This window comes from Dermacentor andersoni, chromosome 8 (assembly GCF_023375885.2).
Source record: "Dermacentor andersoni chromosome 8, qqDerAnde1_hic_scaffold, whole genome shotgun sequence".
NCBI lineage: Eukaryota > Metazoa > Arthropoda > Arachnida > Ixodida > Ixodidae > Dermacentor > Dermacentor andersoni.
The window spans coordinates 75,358,031-75,372,049 of NC_092821.1; the positions used below are offsets into that span (position 1 = coordinate 75,358,031).

Genomic DNA, 14,019 nt, shown 5'->3' on the forward strand with positions numbered 1-14,019 from the left:
GACAGCCGAAGCGATGGTTCAAAATGGAATTGAAACGTCCACCGAGCGACGAAAAAATCCTAAATTACTCAATGCGACCAGGATACGTGCCGCTGAAGAGGGGTCTGCACCCTTACACACGCGAACACACAAAAAATAATTTGGAATTTAGCTTGTCTCCGAACAATAACCTTATATATTGCATGTGTTTTTTGCGCGCACTGATTTACTGTCATATACATCGTTTTTCAATATGACACATGAAGTAAAGAAAGAGCGGCCGGAAGTAGATACAATTGTGAGGTTTTTCCCAAGTTTCTTTGATATGCGAGCAGTTTTCTTTGAACCTTCGCGTGTTCTTGTATTTATCACATTTAATTTGAGTATGTATTGTTCTTAAATTTCATTCATTATTTTGTTTGAGAATTATTGGTGCCAGCTGCCTAGTACGTCCAGCCCCCCTTCTGGTGGGCCGGTCATTCGCAAGCACTAACATATGCTAGCTTTGGCGTACACGAAATGCAATAAACACTCAATAACAATACTAAAGCATTATTATTGATGAGAATACACGTGTACCTCTGATCTGTCATTATTTCTTGTATGCACAACATCACATTTCATCCATTAAATGTAATTTGCAAGACACATACCCAGTCTGTCCTTGTAATATATCACTTTCATTGCCCCGAACGAAATGTTTCCGAGCTTAATTCTGTGTGTATACAACCATCAGCATTTGCAAACGAAGGAAATGCTGAACACCGTTTATCTTGAGCAATACCAGGTATCTACAGTGTATATGGTGGACATTTGCTGCTGCCATGCCCAGCAGAGAGAGATGTTAGCCCAAGAAAAACGCGGCTATTTTCAAGCGAAGCTTGAAAATATCGCACGCGAAAACCCAGTTGCTCCCAGGTGGTGGTGGTGGTGGTGGTGGTAAACTTTATCGAAAGGAGGCAGGGGAAAGGGGGAGGTGGCTGAGGGATCGGGCTCAAGTAAGGCCCTGGGCCTGCTTGGCCTTCTCCTCCCAGTGCACCAGTTCAAGCTGTCGGTCGGCGTCCCCGGACCTGAGCCAGGCTGTCCAGTCAGTCTCACTACTGACGGAGGGATGAGAAAACGGGAGCGAGGTGCATTCCCACATTATGTGTGTGAGTGTCCCTGTTTGTGAACAGAGCCACTTTCCTTGCCCTCTGTGATTTTGTTAACGTACTTTGGATGTAGGTATGCGTTTGTCTGGAGTCGCCTAAACGCGACCGCTTGCGTTTTATGAGTTGCTTGGCAGGTGGTGGGAGCGCGCGACGCCTCAAGCGATGCCTATGGGCTATTTCGTGATAAGTCTCGCAGGGTTCCTCGTGTTTCTCCTCTTCGTTCACGCCTCGTTCCTCGTGTCTCTCCTTTTCGTGGTCTGAACCGCCGTTGGAAGAGGTCACGCCGGAACGTGCTCTGCTGTTGCACGTCCCTCTTCGCGACACCAGTCGCGTCCGCGCTCTCTCTGTGCGCGGTTCTTCCACGGCACCCTTCGAGCTGCCAACTAGTGGAACAGTCGACCACACGCGAACTGTTGCTTTTGATCGACGCTAGCGCATAGTGCCACCCCTTCGGTCACAGCGATGGAGCCGGACACGTCCACCCCCACGGTATCAACTGCTCAAGGAACACGGCGGTCCGGTACGCGTTCATCGCAGCACAAGCGTCGGTGAGCGTTGCGTGCCCGCGGTCTCTTCGGCACATGATTGCCCAGTGCGAGGAGACCCTTCAACGCCAGGAGCAGACACGGCGGCTCTGCGCGGCCGCCAACTGGCCCAAGCGTTCACACGGATCACCCGCTAGCGACGCGATTACCGGGGCGATGCCGCAGTCTGCTTTGGCTACGTCGATGGCTTACGACACCGGGGCACGAGGGACGCCAGCCACGACCGAGTGTCAAGCTTCACCACCGGACGCCAACTCTCACAACGCGGCCGCGGACACCGGTGCAGACGCTGCCTCGCTGGTCCCGCCCGCTGCTGCGTCGGTTCTCGCACCGCGTGAGACGCCGAACATTCCGGTTCTTTTGCCGAACTCCGTAACTTCCGCCGCCATCGTGAGTGCTACCGTCAGCGCTTACCCAGCTGCGGAAATCAGCAAGCTATCGAGCGCTCCACTCCCGGATTCGGATGACGATAACGACGCGATGGACACCTCGTCCTCGCGCCCGAGCGAGTCCTGCAGTGACGACGAAGCCCCGCGCAAGCTAGCGGCGACAGGTTCTGACGAATCATCGCCCCCGCCTGTGACGCCCGTCTGCGAAAACACCGTGATGCAGGCGGCGGACTCTGTAGAACATTCAGACGACGTCGCGGCCAACACAACGCAGAACCAGAGCAGCCCACGTGCCACGGAGCTCCACGATGAAGAGATCTTCACAAATGTGATCTCACGCAAGTAAAAACGCCGCCTGCTTGCATCAACACGAGAGGTGATCGCCGCTAGTGTGGCCCCTGCCGCCCACCTCCCGGGACCCGCTGCGGCACCAATGCCCGCTGCTGACGCTGGTTCCTGGCTACCGACAGTTCCAGCTGCTGCTGGGACCACAGGGGCTGGCGCGCCTGCACCCAGCGTCGCTGGCACCCTCTGCTGCCTGTAAGGTGATGGAGAGGATTGTCCCGCCACGCATGGAGTGGATCGCCGCGCAGGTGTACTACTGCCCAGAGCAGCAGACCGGCTTCAGGCGTCACCGATGCACTGCCGACTCCATTGCCGACGTCGTGGCCACACTGGAGGATGCAAAGAACAGTGGTGACGCGGCCCTTCTCGTGCTGCTTGACGTGCAGAGCGCCTTTGACAGCCTGCCCCACGAGGTCATCGAGGGCTCCTTAGATGGCCTCGGGATCACTGGCAGCCTCAGGCGCTTTGTCTCCGTCCTTCTTGCGGGAAGAACGTTCCGAGTATGAGTGGGCCAGGCGCTCAGCACCCCTCGAGCCATCGCCACCGGCGTGCCGCAGGGATCGGTGCTGAGCCCGTTTCTGTTCAATGCAGCCCTAGCAGGTCTGCCACCCGCACTACCGGCAGACACCCGGTACCACACACAGTGCTCCATCTACGCTGATGATGTGGCGCTCTGGGTCCGGGGACCAAGGCGGTGCCTTCCAGCCGTCCGGAGATCACTGCAAGGGGCCCTGGACGCAGTGACAACATTCCTCGGGAGCATCGGCTTAACCGTCTCTCCTGCAAAGACGAAGGCCCTACTGATACACCCGAGGGCTGCCTCCCGCCTCAGCGTCCACCAGTTGAGAATCGGCACCGACCCCCTTCCGTGGAAGCAGAGAGTGACGTACCTCGGCCTCACCATAGACCACCGCCTGACGTGGATCCCGGCTACTAATTAAGGCCCTCAGCGCCAAGGTGCGCCGAATACATGCAGCCGTGGGCCGACTCCTTCAACGAGGCCGAGGATGCTCCACCAAGTGGGCCCTGTGCCTGAACAAGGCTGCAGCAACATCGTCCTTGTTGTATGCCCTGCCGCTGGTTTCACTGACGCATGCCAGGAAAGCACAACTAGAGGTTCTGCATAGGACGGCCATCAAACATGACCTGGGGCTTCCAAGGCACTCCAAGATCGCCGCAACACTGGCTGAGGCCGGCGAATGGCCGGCGAATGTTGCAACGGGGACTGGGGCATATTGACAGGCTACATCGCGCACCAGACGGCCAGGCTCTCCTAGACCGGCTCCGGAGCCTGCCGGCTTCACGTATGGGCAGCCTGTGTCGCCTCTATGAGGAGACAGTTCCCCAACTACCTGTGGCAGTGGCTCTTCCTCCTCCTCATGACAGACCTCCGGATGTGCACCTCTCCCTCAAGGGGATAGCCAAGCGGAGAGCACCAGCCGCAGCCCTGCAGCAGGCGGCAGCCTGCAAGCTCCAGGAGGAGTTGGAACGACACCTGCTGGTGTTCACGGATGGTTCATCCTCCCCAGCGGGTCGGCAGCAGTGGCATGCACAGTTCCAACTCTCGCCTGTCACAGGCAGTGTAGGCTCCCGTTTGTAGCAAGCTCTACTGCAGCTGAGCTCGCGGGGCTGCACCTGGCTGCCGACTTCCTTGCTGAGCACCCTCCCCAGCAGCCGGTGGCGGTGGTGTGCGACTCCAAGCCAGCGCTCCAGGCCCTCGTCAACCCACGGCGGGCAGCACTTACAGTGGTGCTGCTGCTTGCCAAGTTAACGGCTCTAGCCACTGCCGGAATCCCAATATCCTTCCGCTGGCTGCCCTCACATGTCGGGGTAACGATCGAGGAGGCGGATACCTACACCAAAGCTGCCCATCATGATGTAGTCCCGGTTACCAGAGCGGTAGCGGCTTCGGACTACACGAGACATCGGCTACGGTGCCTGCTCACCTCCATTCACCCGGACCCCCGAGTGGCTAGTGGCAGGGCCCCCAAGCCACTTCCAGAGAACGGCCTCTCCAGAAGAGACCGTTCCACACTCCTGCGCTTGCGGACTGGCTGCACCTGGACTGCGGCCCGGCTGTACGCCAAGGGCCGCGCCACGTCACCTGCCTGCAAGAGGTGCGGGGACCCCGAGATTCTGGAGCACCTTCTCTGTACCTGCCCATCCTTGGCGCAGGAACGCTCCACAGTGATCAACACCTACAGACGCCACGGCCTTCCAGCGGCCACAGAGGCTGACTTGCTGTTCCTGGTGTGTCCACAGCTCCCTGCGCTGCGAAGCCTGCTGGAGTTCCACGGGAATAGACACCATATAAGCGCCCGCTACAACGCTGGCAACTTTACTGAGGACTGCCACCTGTCGCGCATAGTGGAGTCTATTAGGCCACATCCTCCCTCTTTCTCTATCATCTTTCACTTCCCTCTCCTTCTCCCCTGACGACGCTTCGCCGTGCTCCTTCACGAGTTGCAGAATCAAGCGTCCTTCCTTTCTTTAGATCCCTATCACTATCTCCTCTTCGTTCACGCCGTCCGCCTCAGCGGACGAGGATCGGCTCGCGAGATCTCGAGCAAAACTGTGGGCCGACGCGTTGCCAGGCACAGCCGCGTGAGCGGGGATCCACGCGAGGGTTTTCCGGCCGCTTGGGGGGCGCCGTGTGAGGACACGGTACGCCTGTTCGGAAATTATACCGCGGACGAAATTGCCGATGGCCTGCTTGCTATCGCTGATGACGGTATTCGCTTTCGCTTGCATGGCCATATGGCAATCGCGGTTTCCTCCGCTTCCGGTGCTCGGCCAGCCGTGATTGTTGTGTGTTCTATCAATCGTCCTCTATTGTGATCCGCTACCACCACGGTTATGAGGTCGCCGCGAGGGTGTCTCACTGCGTCTGTGTAAACCAGTTCATCGTGCGAGCCGTAGCGTCGTCAAATGGCTTCACTACGGGACTGCCGGCGGCCCTGATGGAACTCGGGGGTCCATGTTGCGGGGTAGATGCGGGGCATAAATATGCCCCCTGACCTTTCGCGGAATCGTCATGCAAGAGTCCACCTAGTGGACTGTCCATGTCGGCCGGTGCTGATTGGCTAGGGCTGCTCGCCTCCTCCCCGCTCGTACAGCTGCATCCAATCAGCAGTGGCGGAAATAGAGAGTCCACTAGGTGGACTCTTACAGAATATCCCCCTGTGGTTACTTAATCGTGACGAAGTCAGGTGCACGCAGGACAAGCTTCGCCTACCCCTATCTTCCGGTATGGAGGGCGAGGACTTACGGAGTCGCCATCTGCCGGAAGCGCCTCCCTTGCGTAGCATGAGGGATCACGTACGCGGCGCGCTTCTCATAGGTTTCGCTTACGGCGCTCAATAAAAACACCCCGCGGCAGCCCTCCTGGACATTTATGTAAGTACTCTCAAAACGAGGGAAGTTCTTGACTGTCGATATTATAACCTTGGGCAAACTGAAAGCACAGAATCGTTTACAGACGCTACCTCTTTACCAAATACGTACAGTGCATGAACGCCACTGCGCGCGGTCGCCGCCATGGAGTCTCCCGAACCGGCTTCTTGCATGAAAGGTAGGCAAACGCTGAGAGTAAACTATGTGAAATATGTTCTTGTAGTGGACTGTCTGCATAACCGAATGGAGTATAACAGAATGAAGCCTCAATGCAGCGATCGCACGGGTTCGCCGTGACCGACTGCGCCTCTGCATGCATGTCCGCGCACAATATATGTTTTGCTTTCGCTATGAACGCGTTTTCGCACCGTGCCGTGAGCTTGCAGCAACAGATGAGAATTTGACAGTATACTAGCAACCATTGTTGCGTGGACGCTATCAGAACTGTTCAAAAATAATTTTGTTATAGAGACTTCGGCGCCTACGGCGACTGTGATGTGCCGTCGCGACGATCCAATCTTTCTTGTCTTCTAAATTCTTGGATATTTCAATATTATTTCTCAAGTTGGTTCGCACTGTATGATTATCAGACTTCTCAGCGTGCGATTTCCCTCTGCTTCTTTTTCGTAATCCAGTGCATTAATTCAAAACACAAACATGACCATATGCCATGCCTTTTTTTAATGTGCGTGTTGCCACTCCATTTCCGTTCCAGTGAACTTGCCAGTATCTAGCATCAACAAGTTCATAGACCAAACCATCATGACATTAGCCCGGCAGCGGGCGCGGGCGAGCGTCTCAGTGCGCGTTTTCTGCTACTCACCGAACATCGCGCGCAGTCCCGGCGCCGTAACAGAAATGTTCCTCGCGGCTGTGCTTGCTGCATACACGAGTTGTAGCCGATGGCTATCTGCCGGTTTTAAGTTTCGCGAGCCAAGCTTCACACAGCTTCTTGTCCTGCGGCTACGTGTGAATAATTAAGGCTGACAGCGGGCTCCGTTGCGTACGTTCGGCACTGCGGCACCGATCAGTAGCCTACCATGCTGCACGCCTCCAAAGGCAGCCGCTACCTATTATAGTACTTTCAAATGCTGTCGAGCAGGCACCCAAGGCTGTAAAGCCTCACCGCTTAATCAGAACCGAAGCGCAGGTGGGACTTTAAGCTTTCGTTTTCAGCTCGCTTCGACGCTTCCGAAGAAGCCGACGCGGCCGCTGTGTCCACGTAATCCCTCATGCTGCGTCACGCCGACGGTGGCGCCAGCTTTCCCAGTGGTGTAGCTCGGCCCCAATGCGAAGGATTGGTTATTTTTTAATGTTTTTTTTCACAGCGGAGGTAATAAATAGGATTTGTGTGAACACAAATAATATGCGTGGACGCAAATCCTGAAGAAGTAGTCCTATAGACAACAACGACACCGCCGAGCGACGCTGTCGCAGGGAGTAGAGTTGCGCATAGGTCCGCCGTTGTGTTCCAGCTCTGCAGTGAAGCAACTCCTCGCGCGCGCAGGAGGCAAATATGCCGCGCGGTGTTCCATTTGTTTTTTTCTCTGCTGGTCGTGAGCTATATACATGCGGCAATTGTTCGTAAGCACTGAGCAAGATGACACTTTAATGCAGGCTACGCTCGAACGAATGGCGTAGCCGCGGAGGGGTGCCAACCTCCCTAAATTTTTAGTTTGTGTACATGCATATATATACATACACGCACGAACGTACATATATAGGAGTCGGGCCCCCCTCGATCCCTCGAAATAAAATCCTGACTACGCCCGTGGCTCGAACAGCTGAAAAGTTCGCGTGCAAACGCGCATTACCTTGCAACAGAAAGCGGTGCAATGTTTTTCAGCATGCATATGAAGTTTTCTCGCGGAGGCCGGAAGGCAAGAAATGTTTTAAAGGGTGTTAAAAGAAAACTTCACACACGTGACAGTGGTGCACAATTATGTGAGCACATTTGGGCTGCCGAAACCAGACGAATAATGATCGTCGCCAAGAGACATATCATGCATTCAGTTATGTCAGTGACCGTTGAGCTGCTGCACGTTTTTCGATATATGCGGTACAGATATGTAGATTTAAATGCATTTAAAATGTTCACATGCGCAGATTTTATGCAAACTCTACTTTTACGATTTGTACCGCAAGCTTAACAGCTGCAAATCTGTAAGTGGAAAAAGATTCAAGATCTTGAATCTTTTTGATGCACGAGCGTCTAGATCAAATTTATTTCGTACAAGGGAATGGATGAGCAATGGCATGGTGGCAGCAGGGGATAAGTGCTGGTCCTTGGAGCCTTGGGGGGCAGAATTCAAATCCACTGGAAAGGCAACAAGTTATTAAGAGTAACAGCAGGTTATTTTTGTTGCACTATATCACATAAAATGACAAACCTGCAAAGTAATTATTCACACGTTGCAGACTGTAATTTGACAACACATTTTTTGAGAGCAGCATTCCGGGCAAGTTGGTAACCCATTACTGAAGTATTATTGCGCAACAAAAAAGACACGGACGTAATTAAGTGGAAGCGCTTGGTGTGTGTTCTTTTCTTACGTCTGTGTCCTTTTTGTTGCGCAATAATACTTGAGTAACACACTTTTCTTTATCTCTTCATACTACTCAGATTAATTTACTATAACATAGCGCTTATTAAACGTACAAATATAATTTCACATTCCTCACGTCGACTATAAGGCTAATCGAACAAGCAACATATATTGCATCACAGCTGTCTCATCAGCGGGAGCGCACGATGTTTTCGCTTACTACAAAACAATGGACACCAGTACATCAATATAGAGACCTTACACAAAAAATCAAAGCGCCGACAAAAAATAAAAAAGAAACAGTAAAGAAAATCCACGGTGCAGCGGGCAAATTGTACCTGCTAGTATTTACTCTGTTTTGAACACACTGTCCAGGAGCCGAATAGTCACAATCGTACAAACAACATTCTTGGCGCGACACAGACGTGTCTTCCTTTCTTTGTACCGCGTCTGTGTCGCGCTGCACATATACGCAAAAAATTGCACAAGTGAGCAGCCTCTCATGCCAGCTAGGCGTACGCATTTCAACGTGTACAGGAGTGTTACTCGAGATAAATGCTGCTTTAGTGTAAACAAGCCGAACTCATCTCTGTAAACAAGGCGAACGCACCTCGCATACTGGTCCCTTTCGGAGCAGGTCAGTTTCGTCCGTCCGCACGGCACCGCGTAAAAAGCTTTGCCACCTTCCGTGCGACTTGTGCAGTTTGGTGCGCTGCAACCCGTCACACTGGAATACAATAGTGTCAAAATGATGTGCTTCGTAGCACTTCACCAAAGTCAGTAACTTTATACCGTCGAATATCGTACCTACAACCCAGAGCCGATCGTTGCTACGCACGCTCCACGGTCCACTGAATGCAATTTCAATGGCACTGACGGAAACGAGCCGGCGCCGCATCCGTAAAGTTGGCTTCGCAGCGGCGCAGTTGATCATTTTACGTCATTTTGCGCCACGTGATAGCGCTCGGCGAATAGCGGTGCGAGCGGCGCCGGAAAAGCTATGCGCAACTATGCTCCCTGTGGGTGCATAAACAGGAACACTAGTTGTGCCTAATGCCCTTAGTCGGATGGATGTTATGAGCATCCCCTTTGGAACGGGGCGGTGGGTTGCGCCACCAAGCTCTTGCTATTATACTGCTTAATTTCCTACCTCGGTTAAACAATAAAAAAAAAAAGCACTATGAACTACCACACACAAATTTTCTGATCGTCTATTGCGAACTGTGCTTTTGTTCGTCTCCGTTTTTTTGTCGTTTCCCTACTTTTCTCCCACCAATCCTCCAATCGCCTCTTACTAATGCCTATTGCGGACATGTTTATTTTTCCACTGCTCCCGCTGAACCCAAGGGCTTCAAGGAGGCCAGTGGTGCCTAAATCGACCGCTGGGTAGACGGCTTCACATTCTAATAAAACATGCTCCATAGTTTCCCTAGCTTTACCGCAGCAAGCACATGCTTCTTCTTCCTTCTTATATATCGCTTCATAGATGCGTGTTCTAAGGCATCCCGATCTCGCTTCGAAAAGTAATGAGCTTCCCTTTGAGTTATCACAAATTATTTCTTTCCCGATTTCGTTTTTTCCTCATAATAGTTACTCATGGCACGTTTCTTTTCCATTGCTGCCACCCATGAGATTATTTCAGCCTCTCTGACTTTCCGCTTGACCTTCTTTGTTGCTGTGTTGCCCACCCTACAGGTTGCACCGGCGTGAGAGTGCCGCATGTGGGGTAAAATTCAACTAGTGGGTGTACATCTCTCCCATCTCTCGTTCACACCACCTCGATTGCTTCTTGCACTGCGCGTTTGGGCACATTTCGTACCGTGCGCAGTGTGTGCCTGTGTGTGCGTGTGTCAACGTTTTATTCGAAGGACGATGTACACGCTTCTATTTACCTTTAAGATCGATGCGCTTGACGATTATTTTCATGGCTGCAATGCAGCGTCTGCTTAGCCATGTAAGTGATGCAGAGCAGGTAATCGGAAACGACATCGCATGTGCCGGCGGAAAAATCGTCGGCACATACGATGCATGTTAGCTGAAGTCATTATTGCAGTTTCCCACAAAATGTTTGCTATAAAATCCGTGTTGTCTCTGTTGGCGACAATGCACTTCCATCGACACTGTGCGGAAATATACAAAATATATCGCTGCATAGCACAAATACGACATACGCACACAACTTTAACTAGTACGTCTCCCACAATATAGAATAGAGGCAGCAGCGTAAATAGCTTGGCAATTCTTTAACAGTGGTCAAGAGACGGAAGTTGAAAGCATTAGTAATCATTTCTGCTTCAGCAATGCCGGCACAAGCAAGACCAGTAACTTGATCAATCGGTGCAGTGGTGATGCAGGAATGAACTCTGGTCATGTTCAGGGCAACGTGCACATATTCAATTTCTCAGCATGCGTGAACTCCGGCCACTGCTAGCGCATGCAACAGAAGTGGTTTCCATTCTTGGGCAGCGCACACACAAACGACACAGGAGAAAGAAGACAGGACAAGCGCTGGTCTAACAAGTGAAAGTTTTTATTTGAATAAAATGACTATACACCCAGCAATCATGAAATTCACGTGGATTACACGTAAAAACTGTCGTACACTCACGAGTGATCAATGAACGAGATCGCTTCGTTTGCCAGTTGTTTACTTACTTTCTTCAATGCACCGCATTAATCCATGTCTGTCGTGTGCTTTTTTCGTACCATTTTTTTGTGAATCAGCAGAATTTCACTGGTGGCATCAACCCTTTCGTGTTTACATTGGTGTTGTGGCAGTTAACAACATAATAGTAATTTCCAGTCATCCGAAGAGGCGCCGTCGCAGACAAGAGACGTTTCGTGAGCTAAGCGCGGGCGCCACCTTGAAGGGAAGCGGTGGAAACGTACACCCGTGGGAGGCGAAAGCCAGGGGAGAAACGAACGCTGGCGTCTAGGATGAAACTTGGTGTGCGGGTGTCTACGCCGATGCTGATGGTTCATGGAGAGGCGACAGCCGCACAGATGAATTTCATTGGCCATGCTGATCTATCATCAAGCTACCATGGCCACATCTCTACCGGAGCAGCGTTTCCTTGTGTCATTACTCCCAAATAATGTTGAGAACACTAGGCTTTCGGTGGATGAAAGGATATAAAGCGCAATCGGGAATTCGGTAATACACCAAGGAGGAAAAGCTGTGAAATTAGGTTACGAGTTGTGAGCGCTTGCTGACCCCAAGAAAGGCATGCTACACCAAGGAATATTTTGAGTACTACATGGGCAAGCACGAGAAACCAAGTACTAATGGCTTAGCGTTTGACGTTATAAAGCTGTGAGAGCTGTATCTGGACCAGGCGTACCATATATATATATATATATATATGGACAATCTTTATCTGTCCACAGCTCTGTTCCTGCATTTTCTGAATAGGTGTACGCTGGCTTGTGGTACAAGAAGGAAGGATCTCCATGGATTTCCGAAAGAGATGAAAGGCAGCAGCTGGGAGAAAAAGGCTGAAAGAGGAAACGTTCCTTGGTTGAGAGAAAGTGGCATTTTGTACCTGCAATGGCAGGAGCGGTGAACATGATGAACGCCATTCATGCAGCCAACAAGCACGTGCTCACAAAGCGACGAGTGAAAAAAAGATGGGAAGTGGCAGGAAATACCCGTCGAAAAGCCAAAGCGCATTGGTGACTACAATGCTGGTGTCTCGGTGTTGACAAGTCCGATGAAATGATTGCATCATATAAAGATATGTGCTCATCACTGAATTGACATTGCCTGAGCTGCATCATTCTTAAAGCGCATTGCAAACAACATGCCGGAGCACCTGAGCTACTAAGACCATCAAACTTCGACCAGCTGGCTTTTCGTATGGAACTCGTCCAGCAACTTCAGCATCTAGAGGAGAGGCCATATCTGTTCGCACACCTACCCAGACAAATTAAGTGCATCAAGCACAAGCCATATATATTGGAGAAGTGGAGAAGATGCAAAAAGTGCTGCGAGGACAAGAAATGTTAACGTGGCCATAAAACAACTGTCATCTGTAAAACCAGCAAAGTGCGTTTGTGCTTCACCAACCTTAGGGATTGATTTTATTTTTTCACATCATGAAGCTTTATGGCTCTAGATCTTTTTGCAACTGTTAGACATTGTAATGTGAAGATTTATTTCTGTAAGCATACCTTACGGTGTTTTGGTGGCGTGTTATGTTTCGTATTTGAGATTTTTGTTTCGAGCTGCTATTTACCATAATTTCCTAAAAAACCTATGGTTCTACAGCTCATTTACTTCTCTCTTCACTGATCTCCATTGTATTAGTGTGTTTGACAAATCTGTAGAGGGAGAAATATAACTGTGGCACTTGATGGAACAAGGCCGTTCCCACTAGGCAGAAAAAAAGAATGTAACTCATACGCTTTATGAGCAAGACAATTCAAGCTATCCTCTTGTATTGCGATATCAATTATATGGACACTTCAGGCGCATTTCTGCCGTCGGTGTCGCTGTGAGGTTCTGTATAAAGTAAAAGTGCGGTAAAATCGTTGCCGCGTGCCATATGCGCAATCGCAATCGGTGCTTTGCCTTTAGAACGAAACTGCGACTTTTTGTAGTCGGTTGATTTGCACGCATATTGTATATTTCAATTTTATTTATTTTCTCCATTTATGTTATGAGCACCACATCGGAAATGTTCTATACAATTTTCAACAAGTCCCATTCTTCATAAATATTACTCGTTACACCCTAATATTTGTTTTTAGAAGCAAGATCTTTGGCAAGCACATTTATTTATGTTTGTATTAATACATAGCGTGTCCCTGTAACCATACTTATTACAAGAAATAATTATGAAAACATACAAAAAGTGGCACATTTTCGTACGGCAACGAAATAGTTAAGTGTGATTAAGCTTAAAAATATTGATGTCTCCAAGTATCAAATTGCCTCCCGAAAAAATCAATACTACAAGTACACTTTCACTAATTATGCCTGCAGACCTGCCAAATGTAAAATATACTATAGCTGAAGCAAGAAAATACAAAAATTTGGTGAAAAATACTAAAAGCTGTTTTCTACGCAAGATGCGCACTGTTAATTAAAAACGAGTTGAATTTCCTGTGTAGAGACGCTGCAAAAAGGCACACTGCTCTATATTAACAGCAAAAAAGATCTGTGACCAAAAGACCGAAATGTTCATATTTATCCAAGAAATATTTTGTAATGGTGGCAAAAATTTCACTTTCCGTTTTACTCGTGCTGCTGCTGCCAGGAGGTTGGAATAATCGAGTGGGTCCAAAAAACCATATGTGAAAATTTGCTTGAGTATATTTGCATTCTGTTGAAATCAATTTTGCCCTAAACAGGATATGAATGAAAATTAAAATTATTGGCATCAATACAATTGTAATCGATCTCTGGAAATTGGGCATTTTATAATAAGACTGCAAAAGTTGGTAGGTATGCACGCTCGTGGACATCAACACATTAAAGGTCACGTTTCCCGTGCGAGTGCACGACAAAATGACAGCAGCAACATTGCACCTCTTGTCCCAATTTGGAGCTTGCCTGCAGAAGCGGCATTACAATTTGCTTGGATAGTGCACGAGCTAACAGCCAAGTACTTTAGTAAAAATCGGCATATCCCACACACATGTGGGAATCGGTTGTAAGTGAACCTGTCTT

General features: G+C 50.1%; 1 long non-coding RNA gene across 1 annotated transcript; it reads right to left on the reverse strand.

Moving 5' to 3' along the window:
• Positions 1 to 8,010: 8,010 nt before the first annotated feature.
• Positions 8,011 to 9,534, reverse strand: LOC129386816 (uncharacterized). The gene is made up of 3 exons (XR_008614100.1): positions 9,156 to 9,534; positions 8,959 to 9,075; positions 8,011 to 8,119 (listed from the first exon to the last, which is right to left on the reverse strand). It is a non-coding gene; the product is annotated as an uncharacterized lncRNA (long non-coding RNA).
• Between the last annotated feature and the right edge of the window lie 4,485 nt (positions 9,535 to 14,019).